The 19999-nt window shown below is 34.3% G+C and overlaps 1 protein-coding gene across 1 annotated transcript in view; it reads left to right on the forward strand.

Annotated features, from left to right (window-relative positions):
- The first annotated feature begins 9651 nt into the window (after nucleotides 1-9651).
- LOC119078238 (frizzled-2) overlaps nucleotides 9652-19999 on the forward strand; it is a 40569-nt gene continuing 30221 nt past the window's right edge. Inside the window, exon 1 of the mRNA XM_037185699.1 lies at nucleotides 9652-10325. The gene's annotated coding sequence lies outside the window, so the exon portion shown is untranslated. The remainder of the gene's footprint in view (nucleotides 10326-19999) is intronic.

The following is a 19999-nucleotide window of genomic DNA, read 5'->3' on the forward strand; positions in this document are numbered from 1 at the left end:
ATGCCCTGCGCAATCCGATGATGTGGTTATATTTCCTTGAATTAACTTTGAAATCCGACTACTATTGCGATATAAATCTAGGTGAGGGTTAATTTTCCCAAAATGTGTCCCCGAGATTAAAATAATTGTCGAGTGACTGTTTGTCAATGCTGCTGATACAAAAATGGCTAACTTTGTGCAACCAAGGATTGAAGGTGGCGTGAATGTAACTTTATGTAGAGGGGATTGGAGAATAGGAGAGCCTGTGTGTGCAGTTGGTTGTTAAATATTTTAGAGTGTGACTATGTGATCCTGTGTCTGTATTAAATTCAGAATTTCTCCCATTATAGAATGACTGAGAGAATAACATAGGGCAATATTGGCATAAATAATGAGTAAAGCCAAGGGAGCTGTAAGGCAAAAGGCCTTTGAAAGAGTTTATGTAAGATATGTGAAATGAATACAAGAAATTGTGAAAAAAATTTCGGGATCGTTGAAGGCAATGCCAGCCGAAATATAGAAGTGCGTACCATGAAACCCTTTGGGCATAAATAATAATTAAAGCTCATAGAGCTAGAAGGCAAAATGCCATAAGAAGAGTTTATATAAAATAAACCCACTATGCCGTTAGGCGTGATAGCACCGTAGTGCGAGATGTCAGGCCCGTAGCCAGGTGGGGGGCAGGGGGGGCATCGCCCATCCTGACAATTCTCTTGCCCCCCCTGGGATTTTTAAATAAAATTAAAATTTAACACTGACTAACTAAAATAACAACGTGAAAACCTTTTGAATTTCAAATTTTATTTAAAAAAATTCTTTGCTCGCTTCGCTCGCATATATCTAACTCTTACCACTTTGCTTGGAAGAGTACGTTATTTAAAAAAAAATGTTACTAACCATTAGTGCTGTTAGACTCAATGTTATATTGTCCACTTTGATTTAGTATATAGCTTCAAATTAAGTATATAAACGGAACAGAAATTACCCGGCTTTGAAATTGCTGACGGTTGGAAAGAGTGCGAGATCACGGGATCATCTCTCCCGGAAAGAGATTTTCGAAATGGTAATAAACGCGAATCAAACCCTTTGTTACTGGTTATGACTTTTGTGAGCAGCCTTTTTTTCGCTTTTACAAATAAATAAAAAGTGTCTTTTTTAATATTTCCAAATGTTGGAGATCGGGAAGTTCCTAAAAGTTACCGTTAGGAATGCAATTTTGTGAACTTCGATTTCTGTTTAAATTGAAATTTTCTGAAGATATGGTAACCTCGGTGTCACTATCCGGGAATGAAGAGTTTCGGAACAAAGCGCAGACGACAGGTATTGTCATGAAATTAACTTTGGGGTGTCCTTCAGGCATAATTAATTTTAACTGAGTGCATGCGGTGCTTCAATGACCAAAATTTATGCCAAATTTTTGCCTGCGCCGCAATTCTGTTTTCATTCAGTGTTTTAGTACGAAGTCTCGAAAATCGGAAAAGCTCATCGATTGAAAGTACCCATTTTGAAAATATCGTACTCTTGCAAAGCAGATGCTTCTGTAACTCTTTCTAAAATGAGAATTTTGTGTTAAAACACGTTTTTATAAATTATACGCTAAATAAGTTTTATAACACACTATCCTGGGAAGAAAACAATATTTCCACCAGCGTCTAAGGACTACTTACTAAATGACTGTATTTAAATAGATATAAGTTCTACTTTGTGTGATTCAACAACAAAAAGCGAGAACCTCTCTATCTACAACTTTTCAAAAATCGAAAACTTTTGGGTCAAGAAAATAGTCGATATGAGTAAAATAAATTCTATGCAAGTGGAAATGAAAAAAATTTCGTATTCGGCAAAATTACACTATTTCTAAAAATTCAATATCTTTTCGAAATATTGCGTTGGGGCGCTGCCCCCCCTGTCAATTCATCCTGGCTACGGGCCTGCGAGATGTAGATAGCTACCATCAACTCTCGTAGCCAACGAGAGAAATTATGAATTTCTTGGTGTGAGTTAGGTAACTGTGTACTGTTCCAGAATATTGCAGAAATATTTTCCATAAAAACGCTAGGGACTCCAAAAGCATTGCCAAATGGGCCGTAATGATGGCAGAACGTCTGCCTGTGAGGGATAGGCAGTCATCAAATACGACCGCCACATCCACTCGGTTGAGTAGCCAATCTATGCTAATTGATGCCATGTGTTCATGAACGCAATATACACGTCTGCACTCATCGGCGAACTCAACTCAACTGGACTGGTTTAGCGGTTACCAAAATAAACATTGCCTAAGCTACTTTCATATTCTTTATCGAATGTCCCGGAGGCTTGGAATATGTTGGAATTTAAAATAACAAAATGTAACCCCCTTTCGGGTATAACATCAAAAAAATAAAAGACGAAACAGCAAGTCGGCACATGGATGTGAAATGGTTATTTGTTTACCAAGAGGATAAAATAGGAAATTGCAACAAGAGCAAATGTTTGCGACTAAAGCGAAGCGAGGTGAACATACAATTTTCATCAGTGCGCGGCGTGAATAGCCTTATTTTATCCACTCAAATTCAAGGCTGTATACTTTGGAGAGGTCACGCAGATGCAGATACGCAGGTTACACACCACGTTTCATACAAACAATTCACCACGCCATACAAATTCAATTTTGGTGAATTTGTTTGTATGGAAAAGGTGTGTTCCCGCGTATCCAATGAAATGGCGATCTGCGTGACCTCCCCAAAGTATACAGCCTTGCTCAAATTCGGTGAGAAGATATCGCTTTGTTGACGCTCTATCTGACAGTTCAGTTGAGAAATATTTTATTTTCTCAACTCTTGTTTTTCATATGGGGCGACAAGGAGTTTTGGTTGTCGTGAGGCCAGAAAACGACTCATTACCATGTAAACAAAAAGCAGTTTTTCGCATTTTCTGGCCGCAAGACAACAAAATATCTGTTGTGGACTGTAGATCTTAGCCTTTTTCGCATGTCGCCCTCACTTCGTTCGGGCTACAACTCACGAAACTGTCTAAAATCTACTGTCCGCCACAGATACATAAATACTATTGTTTTGACGTGTGGGATATATTATGGCCGATGCTAATGGCACCCGGTGCAAATACAACTAAATTTAAAGAATTTGTTTATTCAGCCATAGTTCAAAAGCAATGGCAAATATGTTCACATAAAACACCAGTTTTGTCTAAAATATTTTTTTTTTTTCGTTTTCGTAAAAAGAGAAATAATAAAAATCTCTTTTCTTGTTCAATAAAATTTATTTTTATGGTCAAAAGAACATGACAATAAATTAAATAAATTAATGAGCATATTTTTGCTGGTTGATGTTCGGAATGGGACACTTTTTTTGTATCTTATTCGGTTCTGTATATCTCTCTCCCGCTCGCACACACTCCACTCGTTTTCGTGTTGTTTTCATTTATCGCGCTTATAATATTTATTATTGATTATAAATTTAGATTTAATGACATTCTGTTTGTTTTATTGTTTAAGTATTAATGATTTTCCACTTCGTAATCACATCTTCATTTACTTAACTCTTTTGGTTGTTTTTTTTTATTCTTCTCTCCTCTATACCACTCTATATTGCATGTAATGTTTCCGTTCTTGAGAAAAACGATGTCTGCTTACACGATCATTATCTTTGATGAATGAAGACAAACATTATTCTGTTCGTCCGACGACACATACAATTCCTCTAAGATAAGCTTCTGAAACCGGTAAAACAAAAAATCGAATAAAAAAAATTCAAAAAAAAACGAATCTCATACTCCTAAACAACTCTTCTCATCTGTGTGTACTGTAATGTGCAATGGTAGGCATTTAAACGATGTCATTTAATTTTATAAACTGTTCAATAAATAACACTTGTAGCGACAAAATGCAAATTGAAATTGCACTTAAAAATGTACATTTTAAACACGTTGATTTCCCGATTTATAATAAATTATTGTGCAAACAAGATATCATCTCTATAAAAATGTGTATTTTATTCAAACATATGGGGAAAAGAATAATAACACAAAACGTATAAAGTGGATGGTCGTGGAATTTAATCTGCTAGGCAAGCTATCGTATCGTTGGCATGACCATAGTGTAGTTGTAGTTTTGCTGAGATTATTATATGACAGCGTGATATTGGCCTCGGTGTCAGATGCGATCTTTTTTAGATAAATTACACTATTCTTTTGACTTGGTCGGACTGTGGACCGGTATATATCGTAATGTCCGTGGAAAGAGGTTCACCTCTTGCAGACTGCAAGCATATAAACCTTACCAAGATAATTTTTAAATTAGTTTTTTGCTCTTGATCGAAGTATATTTTTGCGAAATTGATACAAAATCTTTTAAATATTTCATCAGTTTAAACATACACTGACTGGCTGACCGAAAATGATAAATTTACGCTACATAGTTTACCGTTTTTTGACTTTTCATCAAAGCCAATCATTTTTGATAAGGAAACACAAGTCCCAGCTCCGAGCTCAGATCCGCTTTTCGCTTTTGGGCGCCATAGGAGGGATTCTTCTGAAAAACAGAAGACCGAAATCGGACGCATTTTCTATTGGAATTTTTTATATGTAAGGAAAGGAAATTGCATGTACTTTCATGGCAAGTAGGGTCCTATTGGGGTTTGGAGGCATCTTCGACGAATTATGAGAAGTTGAAATGTTTAAGTGCTTACATTGAATCGTAGATGCTACCAAACTTCCGTAAGCTCTATTTGCCCTGAAAGTAAATGCAATTACCTTCCTAATGACACCCCACACGACCATGCACGTTTCGTGTACCTCGAGAAATTTCTGTAAGAAAAGTGTAAGTTTTCAGTCTTTTTCCGGTTGAAAACTTCAACTGTACATATCTCAGTGTGGATGAATTTTAAACCCAATAAGACCCTATTTGCCCCAGAAGTACATGCAATTACCTTTCTAATGACACCCCACACGACCCTGTACGGCTCGTGTAACTGGAGACATTTTTGTAAGAAAAGTGCAAGTTTTCGGTTTTTGATCACCTCACACTAGCCACACAAGCTGCGAAGAATTTTTTTGAAAGTGGTTTTGGCTTCTGGGGTCGAATACCTTACTGGGCACATATAAAAAATTCCAATAGAAAATGCAGTTTCTCAGAAGAATCCCTCTAGGGCAATTGGAAAATAGGCGCCAATTTAGTAAAGCTATATTTCAGCGGATCACAAAAAATATGGAACCCAAGTTTCGGGTAAATTTACAGCGTCTTTAAACAATTGTGTGTGTTCGTACAAAGTGTTTTCAAAATTTTCAATGTTTGGAATAGTAGCAGACATGCCCTTCGATTATTAAAAATAATTATCGACGTAGTTCCAGCCATCAATCGGCTTCCCTTACACCCATGTGATATTTTTGGTGGGGCACCAATTTCGTAATATTAGAATTGCAACCGGTACCAAATGAGAATCCGAATCAGTTCTCCACCATTCACTCCGTAGCCAAAAATAAGTTTGCAGAACCTCGATATTCTCATATCAGAGTACATTGAAACGTATTTTTCAATTCATTTGTTCATCCACTGATTCATCCAAGATTTGGGGATCGCAAGTCACGCGCGCTAAAGAGATAAACAATATGATCGAAAATGTAATAGAAAGAGATGCACATAGTCGTCACGCGTGACATATACATGAATGATACCTTACGCATGCATATGACCGCAGTATTAAAATCTGGTCTATTACTTCCATTGATAAAAGTATTTTTAATCGGTTGATTTCAAATCTTGTACTTCAACTTTTTTAACATGCATTTTACATTATAAAGGACCAAATTACCCGAGACTGTCATTATCTTTGTCGTCGTTATGATAACAGATGAATAGTCGTATGTGACAGGTTAAGAAAAAATTCGGAATTCTTAGAATTTGTAAGAATTAAGGAATTGAAATTCCTTATAATAATCTCTGCTCAAGCCGTGTGTGAGTCCGGAACGTAGAATCTTGAATGCTCTTCAGACCATTTTTTTTTCAATTGTAGCCAAAATTAGCATTTCGCTTCAAATAAACAACAAAATAAAATCCAATATTGACATGATGTCGTAGTATATAATTTGAATATAAAAAGCACAGTTAATTATTAGCATCTATCGACTATATTTTCCGCTATATTTTCCCTTCTAAAAAAAAAACTAATGTTAAAGAAGTCGTTGATTTATATTCAGCGAAACAATTTCTGGAAATAAAATATTGAAGAACCAGTGTACCAGGTCGATATATTTTTTTTTCGTCTCTATATGCTTCGCATTTGAATGACAAATATGCCAATTTTTTTCTTAATAGTTCTCGAAAATATCCCGCTGATTATCAATAGATAAAGATCTCTAGAGAATACAAAAAAATTTCATATTTTCACGTCGAATTAACATTGCCACAGAAACTCATATTTTAACCTTTATTTTTTTGACCATTTGACAACGAGTTTCTTCTGTAAACGTAATTAATCAGATTCATAACAAGACAACATACACATCTATGGCTAATATATGCGCACGTCGCTCAACATCATACGAATGCCATTCCATTTTAGCATTTTCTTATTTTAGCAATCAAACCAATTCGTTTTTCGATCATGTTTTTCTGTTTTTAACTAGTATAAAACATATGTCACACCTATTTACTGTTATGTGTACTTCAATCGCATCAACACTACAACACTAAATCTGGTAAACGACTTGGACGCACCTCCTGTGGTATAAGATGGGATAGAGAGAGGTCATATAAGGCGATTTCTGCGAATAAAGATGTTATTTTTAAGGAAGATTTACAATTCACTAAAAGTCACATATTCATTTGCAATTTTAAAAATCAACAAAATGTTGACTTTCTGTTGAAAATATTAATTTAAATCCTTGGTTAAGTGGCCATTAAAGATCAACATACAATATTCAATTCCAATAATACCTTTCTGCCTTTTTGCCATGAGTTCGTAACTTTTTTATTATCTCTGTCCTTTAACGACATACACATTTTTTATGTCCTTTCTGATGCATGAAGCAACGTTATATTATGCATTTCGGATAACATGTTTCTTATCTGGGTTTCTCATGCTGAAGATAATGTTGTTTAAAGAAATAACTTCATGGATAACGATATATACAGACCCTACACTTTCTTACCTGCAGCACAATTTTCAAATATGTTACAGGACTATGTTTCCCTTTTCCTGATGCTTCATTGACTTTCTATTTATTGCATCCATATTTCAATATTTAACTTCGTTTTATGTTAGGCAATAAAATTTTTGGTTGGAATATATTTGAAATATGGCAAAGATTATAAACAAAATTCGAAATTCCCGGTGGTGATGGTAGCGAATCCAGCATCACATCGACTCAAAACAACGTTGTCTGAGGAAATGTATAAATCACTGCAGATGGGTGTTGCTGATGTTCTATAACAATTCAAATATTCATAAGACAATTCTAGATCGATGAAATGATACATTCAATGTAAAAGCAGGGAAAGGTGAACGTGAACAGTTCTTAAACGGGGATGCATAACATACCGATTCTACTACTTCATTTGGCCTGTATTTATAACAGAACGATAGAGAAAATCTTTTACATTATTTGTTTTCGCATGCATTTTGCTATATTAGACCGAATATATCATGGCTTATATTTTTCATCATTATCGATAGCAGATGCCATTATTTTGTAGATGAGTTACGTTCATCCATATCTTCACCAGATAGATGCTAATATGACGACTGGGCCGTTTGTACGGATAGAGGGAATATGTCGAATGATTTTGAAATTGGTTGAGAGAAAATGTATTGAAATTCTCCAACTATCCTTCTATCAAGCATGAGTGGTACTCTAAATAGGGTACTGAAACTGGATAGAGTATCGAACAAATTTTGGCACTGTAAAAAAATTCGGACACTTTTTTCATACAAAGTAGTACTCTATTTGGCAGCTGTCATTAATAGCACTTTTGCTTGAAGTGCGTTGATTTCTCTCAGAAAACCAGCTGTCATTCGACAAATATTCCATCTAATTTGACATATTCCCTGTATCCGTCGAAACGACCCAGTCGTCATATTAGCACCTCGCTGACCTTGACAGATAAATATGACTATAGATCATTGTCAATGTCGTTTGAGATGTCAAATGAGCTGTCATTTTCACAAAGCTAACCACAATTTGAGGTTAGCTTTGTGAAATTGACAACTCATTTGACACTATTTTGAGAGAAAAACCGTTATTTGACACTGATCTATTATTATGATAGAGAGATACTGTAAATACTACATAGGTTTGACCTGTTAATATGTATTATTATCGGGTCTATTACTTCCATCGATCGAAGTATTTTTATTCAGTTGATTTCAAATCTTGTACTTCAATTTTTTTAACATGCCTTTTTCCAACACACTGCTCCTAGCATGAACATAAGAAATATTTAGAGGCTGATGAAGTCACAGTAGGCACTTCTTTCGTAAAGATAGATGACTTGTTTTCGTTATATGAGTTAAAACACACAATACAATCAATCTTAAGCGGTAGCTCTCATCACAAAAGCCTCCAAATTGGACATTTGTCAAAGAAGTATTCATGCTAGGAGCAGTTCGTCGATTTTACTAAATAAAGGAGCATTATGGTCACCATATTTCCTAGAGCTTGTCATTATTTTTGTCGTCGTTACTGACAACAGACGAAATTCCCGAAACATCAACGACCAAATATCTAAATGTTTTTCCTCATCCCAAAATGTTTGTTTGCTGTTAATAATTTACAAATCGTTTTCTTCGAAGTAGTGCCTAGTGACTGTTAAACATTCAGTAGAAAAACCCCCAGTGGGTACCTGAAATAGGCTATGAAACATGTTATGGAGTACATTAAGCATGTAGAACTTAACAACACCTCCATAATCACGAACAAGCCTACCATCTTGTATTTTTATGATCTCTTTTGCATTTTCAATTTATAGCTCTTTTTAAAGAGAACAGGTAAACTACCTTCGATGTGCAACATACGTACACACTTCAACATAACATTTTAGAACACACAACATTTCGAAAATGTTCTCCACACACCGTTCTTACTTCTTTCTTCGTTTTCATAATAAGTTGAATATACGATGCGTATAATATTACGCTTGGATATTTCTATAAGTTATGGCCTGAGAAGAGCGTAATCAAATTAATGAAAATGAAGTGGATAAATGCGCTCGATGGACTCCACTCTTATTATTAGTTTTTATTATTTCCGCAACGAATTAGAAAACTCTATCGGCAATTTTCCAATGAACAATTCTAATTTTGTTGTTGGTGTAATACCACCACGATTGTATACGCCAGACCACATTTTATTCGAGCTGGCACAACAGCAAAATATTGACAATCTCTGGACATATTTTCAAACTCAATGTGCAAAATATTGATCGTAAAATACCAAACAAAAAAAAAGAAGAAAAAAAAAATACGGAACGTAACGACGAAAATATTCAAGATAAATAACGAGGCGTATATAGCTCCGTACAGTCAAACTTTATTCTCTCAGAGAATAGACCAAATAAAAATACGAAAAATGGAGAGAATTTCCAGTGAAAACAGAGAGTTCTGTGAGCAATTCTGTTTTCCTCTCCATTTCGTATAATCCCACCAACCATTTTAAAACTGTTCAACTCTAGAAACTTGTCTGCGGTTCTCGTTTCAGTTCAGTTTGTGGAGAACATTGACGGCGTTGAGGTGCAATTGTAATTTGTTGCTCGTTCGGTCTGTGATTTATATGTTTGTCCCGAAATCATAATTATTCGAACTGCAACATCATCGGTAGCATTTTCTTAACTTTAACAATTGAGTGATTGCTGTCCACAACATTTTACGGTCGGTTCGGCCGAATTAATAGAAAGAAAAGTGAATAAGTGGAAAGAATAAGAACAACAAATCGTTGGTTCAATTCGGAAACGAAACACAAAATAATATTGAAATTTAACACAGACAAATAGAACGAAAATGAACATAGAATCGATGTGAAGTGAAAATTTTATGTGTGTATTTCATTCACAACACTTTATCTTGTGTAAGGTGTAATAATAAATAAAAGTTTGTTTCTAAGTAGGAGTACATAAGTGGATGTTGTGAATGATTCAAATAAATTAATTATCACGCAAAAATACAAGCAGCTCGTTAACATTGTATGTACAATATTCATAAAATAACAAATGAAAAAATGAAGTCGCGCAAACTTAAAGACGTTGTGGCTTTCTTCAAACAATAATTCTTTTGAATGAGATTGTTCAGTGTAAATTTTCGGAATATTATAAACAACCAACGGCGATTGTAATCTCTCTGGATAATTTATATCGTCCGGTAAGTCAAACAATTTAAGTTACATTTTTGTCTTTCGAAATGATTGAGCATTGAGCGACATCAATAGGATAGTCTCTCGTTCTGCTCGATTTAATTCTGAAAACAAATCGACTTTCGGTGCCAGAATACTTTAGGTCTGATCCGTTCATACGAATTTTCGAAAAATGTCATGCATTAAGATTACGGATAATCCAGCATATCGTCGAAAAATTATGCTGTCGCGTCATAGGATTTGTTATTTTTTGGCAAAATAAAGTGTTAAAATCGACTAATCTCGGGATTAATTCCCTCACAAAAAAAATCTTTTCTTGCTCGCACAATTGCTACTTGGAAACAATTTACCATTTTTCATTAAAAAATTCCTATGGGAACTATAAGTCATTCTACTGTGTAGAAAGAGTTACCCAATCCAATAAAGAACCAGAAAAGACTGTATTCGCTTTGTGTGTAATTGTATGCATATTAGCTGAATGGGTAGAGTGTCTACGTCAAAGTCTATATATATGTGGAATACTTTATTTTCCCCGTCAATTATATCAATAAATGTTTTTATCATCCGCATAGTTGAAACTGATAACGACATAACGACACTCAAAAAGTATGAAACAAAATATGAAAAGCCAAAAAAAAATTCATTTAGAAGCATGAGTGGAAATGGTTATCAGCGTTCCATTGTTATTAACAGAAGGAAGGTATAGGTAACGAATACGTAAATGGAATAAAACAAATAAAAAAAAAATAAAAAACAACAGTCGAATATGTATGAGAATCCAGTATGGAATGTTATGCCTCTGAACTGATAGAGTTGCATTGTAAAAGCTTTCTTGCTTCAGTTTGAAGATTTAAACAATTTTTTGAAAGCCATGAGATTTGGCTATGCGATTAGCTACCGTCGAAAAAAATTCTCTTTTCATTCAAATTCAGAATATAAATCGAATTAATTTCAAAGACAAACATTGCCATACGTTTCTAATTGTTTTGTTTATTGTCGACTCAATTCCATATTTAATTACAATTGATTTCGTTTGATACCTTAACAATAGCTCGACGATCAAAATAATCGATGAACTTTCATGACCGTTCGTACATTCAATATTCCGAAGGTACAAAACTATATTTTACCTGTAAAACATACTAATTCCATGGGTGGTGTTATCTAATATGCAATAATTCGTCAAGTGATGTAAAACTATAAAACAAACAAAGCAGAACAGCTTTTCCCTTACCTAATGGTCGCGTGAAGCGAAGGAGACTAGATTTCTGTTTTCGACCACGAGCACTAACGACAGTCAAAGACTAGAGTGGGCTAGCCTTCATCAGTTTTTCGTATATGATTGTATGGGGGAGTACCAGTTTTTTTTTTAATTTTAAATGTTTATCGTGTAGCAGGGATAATTACCGATCGAATGGTACCAAATTCGCCGAGTGCTGGTCCATAGGTCCATAGGTCGTCGTTCGCCACTGTTGTTGCTCACCTGTTGTACCTTCCTCTGATCATTCGCCTCGTTCACTCAGAAAGCGTTTCTTGTGACCACCCTGTAGACAATCTGTAGAAGTTAAAAAAACGTTTGCAGAAAGTTGTGCATGGAGGTCTCCAAATAATGTTAATTACGAACGAAGAAATGTTCAGATGTTATTACCAAATCGTAATGTTTAAGTAAACGATTTTGTGTAAATCTGTTAAAACATGACGTAGGGAAATACGCAGGCAGTAGCGATTCATTTTACGAACGCCAAGTTGACGTTTGCTAAAAATGGAAAATAAAAATTGACTGAACATACACCCACCATTGACTCAGTTCAATATCACGATAAATATTCAATTCGTCTTAAATTAAAAATCTAAAGCGGACTTACGGCGAGAATTAGAGATAGAGACCTGTAGATATGGTTTGACTTTATAGAAATAACAAAATATTTTCAAGTAAGAAAAAAATCGATTTTCATAGTTCTCCTCTTAAAGCTTTCACAGGCGGCAATTTTAACTATTTAAATCGGATCTAAGCTAAGTTCCCATCAAGAGATTGATTCCTAATCTTCTACTTCATTTTTTAAAATATGTTTTTACTGTAACACACCCCTTTAGTCAGTGCCTCTCATCTTACTACCGAAATACAATCGTTATTTTGTAAAGATTTGCGCTCAGTTCTCAAAACTTAAGCCCTATGGATTGAATGGTCCTAGTCAAATCAGCCACTTAGTGATGTTTTTGTAAAGTTAATAAATAATACAAAGCGATAATGACTGAAGCGACGCTACGTTGATTTAGACATAATTCAAAATACAGAGTCTTTTTTAACAACCACCTAAGCATAATCTAATCCGTATCAATATATCGAATCTTCTACTTATTCTGATGTAAAAGTAGTTTCGATTAGAAGGAACAATAATAAAGAAAATCTTGTCCTTCAATAGTTTCAAGGAACATTTCGATTTATATAAGACAACATTAGCCGAAGTTCACCGCTCATTTTGTGTCGTCACAGGTGAATAACAGGTGAAAGAGACGTCTGCAAAAGGTGATGTTTAAGTTGTTTCTGTAAATAATTATGTAGTCGACCCATTCGAAAAAAGAGAAGAAGTCAAACCCAAATTTCACTAAATAAATTGTTTATTTCTTCTGTGAAAAATCAATAACAATTTTGTGGTATAAATAAAAGTCGTAAGGGCCACTTAATTCGGTATAAAATGACACTTTACTGCTACGAAAAAATACAAATCAAGGGGGATATATTTATGATGATTTATGTCTTTATTGTTATTTATGGATACCAATAACATTTATATGTACGCATATTCTATGAACAGTTCAATGGTGTGTACGTTATTTTTTTATCATCCATATTGCTTATCGTTGATAAGAATGCGCTACCTAGACTTCCTATAATTGACAATTATTATAAAATGTTTTAAATGGCTTGCTTTCAAATGGAAGTTTACATTTCTTAGTATATACGAGATTATCTCTTCCATAGGTCTGGGTGAAGTAATTCAGGTTATCGGCAGCTAAACTAATCTTATCGTTGTTTCTGTGCTCGGTTCGAAAACTGAGTAGAATAATGTTTGTTGAACAGCAAAATCGTTTCAGACTTTCTGCAATAATTTTAGATTCTTACCGCAAATGTTTCATGCAGATAACAGCCTTTTGAAGTAGTTGTAAAAAGGCGGAGTCTGACAACACTGCAGTTAAGGCTAGATTGTAGGCTAAATACGTTTTTTTAAACTACTTTTTACAACTACTTCAGATTTTTATCCCCAATCCTGAAGTAGTTGTAAAACTAGTTGCAAAAAGACGTATCTAGCCGACAATCTAGCCTTTAACTGCAGTGTTGTCAGACTCCGTTTTTTTTACAACAACTACTTCAGGGGAGTGTCTATAACTATTCAGAACTTATCTAGACGGAAGTCATTGTCACTGGTGCTATTGAAACATTACGTTAATTAATTTCAACCCACTCTAAAACTTTAAACAAATGCGGTACGGTGAATCTCTAGTCTCTCTCTAATGAAAGTTTTCCAACATGCTAATGGTGATAGATTTCCAATGTTCGAAACTCGAGAATATGTCAATTTAATTGAATCGTGTGTAAAGTATACCTACCTAGCCAACAATAAGAACAAACTTCCTCACTAACTGCTGTGTTTTCGTGTTCTGATATATGCGTATAGGATATTATGTTATGCATGCAAAGTGCTCCTCCCAAACTATATATACCATACCAATAACAACACTAATGGAATAATGGAATTTGTCACATTTGTGCGAATTCATTTGGTTTTCGTATATTTGTTTTAATTCCCGTTGTTGTTTGCTGTGAATTTGAAGTTTTAATTGAATTGTTGGTTAAATATTTAGTTTCTAATACCCGAAATGCTCTTCCCTCTGACATTATATTATGAATACGATCAATAGAAAACAGATAGATAAGAATGAACTTATCAGCAGACTGGTCAATGGTATATATGATATAATATGTCTTGTGTACACTGGATATTTGAAGAGCGTTTGTGATTAGACAATTTCGAGTTTATAACTTATTTGACGTGTGAAATTGAATTGAATTAAAATTCTCCATTACCGATTCGAAGCGCTGATTAATCTATTAAACCGTCAACCGTTCTTTTCCATATTAAATCATTTTGCGCATATCAGTCCGGGTTATGTATACAATCACGTTTTATCGTTTCATTTCGTTTTTTTTTTGTTTGGTGCGATAACTGAATGCTCATTCAAAATAATGTTATTTGCTGTGTACTGTACATATGTCACTACGAAATATATATATATATATTCCTTTCGCTATCTCTATCTATATTTAGCAATAAAATGTAATTCATCGCAATATTGCATGAAATGTAATTAATTAACAAGACGTATGATATGGCTCGACATATGCATATCATTTTCGGTGTAACGTCTGTATCTCTCAGTTCTGTTTTTTTTTTTCATTTTCCGAACAAATTAATTACGACTCGTCAACTTGCAAATCTGACGGCCTGTTTAATTGTGATTTAATATTTACTTGATGGGTAAAAGCATCGAGAGCTATAAATTTTGCAGCGGGCACACGACCTAATGTGTTTTCTTTTTCGTGCTACGAATTCATTCGTTCAGCAATTTAATGTAGCTGAGATGTGGTGAGATATAATTGAGTTAAACTTTGTGTGTGGCTCAGTGGATGTAACCATATTTTCGTTTGTGGGATAGCATATGGTTCCAGTGAGCTGAGAATAATTACCAGTAATTTTGTGGAACCGAAAGTTAATTTAAAGAAATTATCGTTTTTCTCGATCAGTAGCTCTGACGTCTCGCATCAATCATTGTATGTATTCAATCAATGTGATGAATGTCCTTAACGGCCTATCGAATTCTTTTGTTTCTTTTTTTATATCTCGAAGCAATCAACTTCTTCGATAATATACAGTAGGAGAGCAGAGCATATTAATATATCGCCAAGATACATACACCACATGGTCTACTAGTAAAGGTAAACATAATGCCGTAGAAATATCTAAGGTGATACAATCTAAATTACAGCAATTTGAAGCCATTAAATGGGCTTACGATCAGTTTAGATTACTTGAGCATAAAATCTAAAGGACGCACATACATCCATGCATATATACACACATCCATACACTGCCATATCAACGTTAATATCAATTCAATTCACAAATTTCGTCGATATAATATTGAATGAGTGTATTATGCAAAATTGTCTAGATTGTGAAAGCCTACGTATTGAAGTATAAATGTGAATGGAATTGTTATTCGTTCCATACACACACAGAAGAGAAAAAAAAAAACGCACGCTACATATACACACAGATCTGTGAACACACATGTTTGTGTATTGTACAATGACACTTTTAACCCTTGCTTCTCCGACTATAATATCTGTAACCCTTATTTTGATTGAGCTGGGTGAATTGAGTATGGTGAATGAATATACCATTCAGACAATATTCAATGTGTACGCACACACCCTTTTAATTATTATTGTGAAACACAAGAAGAAATGAAAGGTATACCATGAATGTACTGCTCGAAAACAATACAATGCTATCACTTGATATGTCCAGCTTACAGGAGGCATAGAATGGATAATTGGGGAAAAAAAATCCTTCGTAATGTTAAACACTAAATCAGACTGCTGGACACCTTTGTAGAATTTCCACAAATTATTAAGGGGAATCCAAGTGTCGACTTCATACTTATATTGAGTGTATAAATGACAGCTGTCACCAGAAAATAATTAAATTTTGACTCGACGGCATTTCGTCAAACAAAAACTAAGATCTGCCCAGTGATAAGACTTTGAAAATACGAGGTGGTGGACCTTTTTTATTCGCTAAGTCTTTGGGAAATGAGTCATTACTTCATTGACATGACATTGTTTGGGACTTTGTATTTTGCCTTGAGTAGTTGCATCCTTCGCCTTCGACTCCAATGTCATATTTGACAAAATAAAAAGTTGAAAATCAGGACGTAATCGATCTATAGGCATACACCCGATATACTCAATATACTTGAGTATAAAGTCGAGACTTAGAATACCCTTATTGTGTTTTCAACATTTTATGTATAGTAGGCATGGGGTTAAGTACATTAATTCAGGAGTTGGAAACAAAGACAAAAAACGAAAATATTTTTGAATTGACAAGACAACGAAATGATTTAAAATATACAAATTTGGCTAAGCGAGCCAGCACGTTGTACGATTAATTAAAATGGAAAATGGAGATGATGAATTTCGTTTAACAAAACGGCGAACCAAGTAAAATGTTAATTCGCTTCCAATGTTGTTTGTTTTGTTTTGTTTCGTTTTTTTGTGTGTAAACGTGACATGTTTCTCTGTGTGTGCACAGCACCAGCGCTACCACATTTTGCAAAATGTTTCATACTTAATATGTACACATTATGATGTTACATTATGCAGTGTGAAAATTTTCATTTCGTTTATGTGGTATATGGTGACAGCAGTTTGTGACATGATGCAACTATAACTTATATACTACAGCATAGAGTTTAGCAGGAGAAGCAGAAGCAAAATACCAAACTATTTCGACTAATTAAAATGCCTGTTAAATTTACGAGGTAATTTTTTAAAAGATGGTAAATATAACCAGACTGGAAGTGACACTTTTCCATTTACAAAAGAGAACTTATGCTTCGATTTGTTGGAGTGATGTTTCGTTTATTTAATTTAAAAAAAAGAATGGAGAGAACAAATTTATCAAACTTCGCAATAATAACCAGCTCTACATCATGTTATTACTGCTCGGTGCTATAAAATTTATTACTTCGAAAGAAGACGAAAGAATTCAATGTACGTACAACCAGACCATGTTCAATAACAATTAAAATACAAATTCGAAATGGATGTTTTCTTGTTCATTTCAAGAGCAAGTGTAATTAAAAAAATTTCAATCGTTTCCATTTTCCATGCTTTAGTGACTTTTCGCTGCTGATAAACCACAAGAGCAGAAACGCTAAACCAATTATTGCGCAAATCCAATTGAATGGCGAGAGCTGAATGCGCGCAAATCGTAATCGTAGTGCTTTTTTAGCGTGTTCTGTGTATTTTTAGAACCCATTCGGGCTTCTCTCTCTCGACTGTATATTTATTCACTGTGCCAAGTTATATTGTTCGAAGGAATTTATTGAAATGATTGAATGAATCATAATTTAGTTTTGGATGGGGGAATGGCGTTAAAATGGAAATAAAATTTATCGAGTAAAACCAATTGGATTTAATTGAATTTACTGGATTTTTAGTTTTCATTTTCCTGGCTCTTTTATGAGCGTATCATTGAAGGAAGTGGAAGCCTATTTTTCTGATTATTATTGGCAGGAATGGAGAGGTATACGAGATATTCAATTTATTATCGATACAGCGATTTGATATGCATTCCCATGTCTTTGAAATAACATTTAGAGAAACAATTTACGATCTAATCATCAGCTATCAGCCGGAATGAAGTGGACGTTAGAGGAGAAAATTTCCCAACTAGTTCCCAGAATATTCCAGCTCGATTGTGGAATCGAATTTACTCGAGCCTGGTGTTCCCATCTTTTATAAATGGCATGCACATCACAATTCACGATACAATCATGACTTCTATGACTTCTGTTGTTTCAAGTATCACCTAGTCATAGATTTCGAATCTTTTACTTCCTTTGTTTCACAATTCGTTTTTTTTATAAAGAACACTGGCCAGAGCTAGTTGCATATTTTTCTCGTCGTTATCGATAACAGGTGACTAGCCGTTTCTACAAGTGTTTACTGTTGGCTATTGGGGTATCTGTGTATATTTATAATAACATTATCCTCCTCATTCTTATGTACTAAGAAAACACAAGTCAGGATTGTGTACTCATAGTCCTCTCACAGAATAAAAAAATCGCGCATGGGTAATTCATTTAAAAGATTATTTCCAGAACTTTCCTTTCCCTTTTATTTTAATTTCGGCTTACTAGTTTAACTCTGTAAAGCTCCAGGAACTTATTCAGTGTTCGTGGCTAATCAAAAATCGGTTAGCAACGACAAAAATAGGTGTTGACCTCTGTTGGTATAACGTAAATCGAATGTTAAGACAATTGAAGTAATAGATTTTGTTTTATGAACTATACCTAAAAAAGACGTAATGATTATACGTTTGCTGTTTCTGAAATGTTAAGATAGTCTCAGCATCCCCACGCTGCTATAATAAATTGCAAAATGTTTCCAAGTTCAGATACACAAATGTTTAACAAAAGGATAAGTCTGTGAAGTTCTCACCCAAACTTTAACGTTTGTTTTACTATCCGTTCCGAATATATATATCGCACATCCATACTTCCTGTTACATTACAAAGAATTTAAACAATTTGTCCAATTGTTTATTTCATTGCGTTCGTTGCGCGTTCAATGTGTCACTGTCAAAACGACTATCGGAATTTCCAATTCACAAGAAAAAAAAGAAAAATTGGAAAATTCTAAAATTAAATTTTGTTTCACTGAAAATTCATTTGCCAAATAAAATTGAAAATGTGTGTTCGATTCGATGGGGTTAAATTGCGTACAATTATCCTATTAAAAGACGTGAAACTATTCGGTGATTTTATTTATTTTTTTGGTCTCAGCGAATATGTTTTTTCGGCATTTTTATTATAATCCATGCCTTCACATTCCAATACATCACCGATCCGTGTCCACATGTGCGCAGTTTGGTGCGCAAAAGGTCAATCATTTGCCAGACTATAAAAGTGTATACATCTCATTGAATTCAATCAATGAACGGAATTTTAAACCATTTAATCGCGCGTATATATGAAATTCGTATATTTATCGTGGTAACGGAATAAAAATACTTTTGAAATATTTCTTGTTCTTCTTTCGTTCAAATATGTTTTATTTAACCATCAGCGACACATTCAGATAACGAACAGCACTCTGATGAATATTATAATGAAGAAAAAAAACGTATCAGCCACCATAAGTGCTACTGAGACTCGAAAGCATAGCAAAGTAAATAATACCATCGAGAGAATATTACACATATATATGTGCTGTGTGCACGAGGAAGATGGGAAAAAAGGAAAAAAAAGAAGCTCAGCACATTGAAAACGAAAACTTTTAAATTATATTGCAATTTATAGCTCATTGAAAGCCAGTGGAAATATTATGTGTGATAAAAATATATATTAAAATGTGTAAGTCTCGTTAGTGACAAGATGGTGATTAGGTTGTGTTGGGTACGTTTCAATTAACTTTAATTCTTTATGTGGTGCAATTCCTGTGTATATTATATATTGCATGGGTACTTGTCCAATTGGTGTTTGTTGGAACAGATCATGCAGCTAGATTACTTTTGATGGGCACTTTAATTGAAGAAACGCTAAAATGCAATGCAACAGGAGCGCAATGTTTTCTTCATATTGGATCATTTAAGAAAATTTATAAATTCCAAAGAAATTGAACTGGATAAAAAGGCATTTCAAAATAGCCGTAGAGAAAGAATTCAATTGCTGGGAGCAACAATGTAATAAAGAGTGAGAAGAAAAGGATGGCAAATAAATTGGTGTATTCATTGAAAAGTTGGTCGATGGTAGATAAGTCGATTTCTTTTCAAAAACTTATCGCCTTTGTTGTTCTCGTCTCTTTTTGTAGTCCGTTGAAAAGTTGTATTTA

This window comes from Bradysia coprophila, unplaced genomic scaffold (assembly GCF_014529535.1).
Source record: "Bradysia coprophila strain Holo2 unplaced genomic scaffold, BU_Bcop_v1 contig_248, whole genome shotgun sequence".
NCBI lineage: Eukaryota > Metazoa > Arthropoda > Insecta > Diptera > Sciaridae > Bradysia > Bradysia coprophila.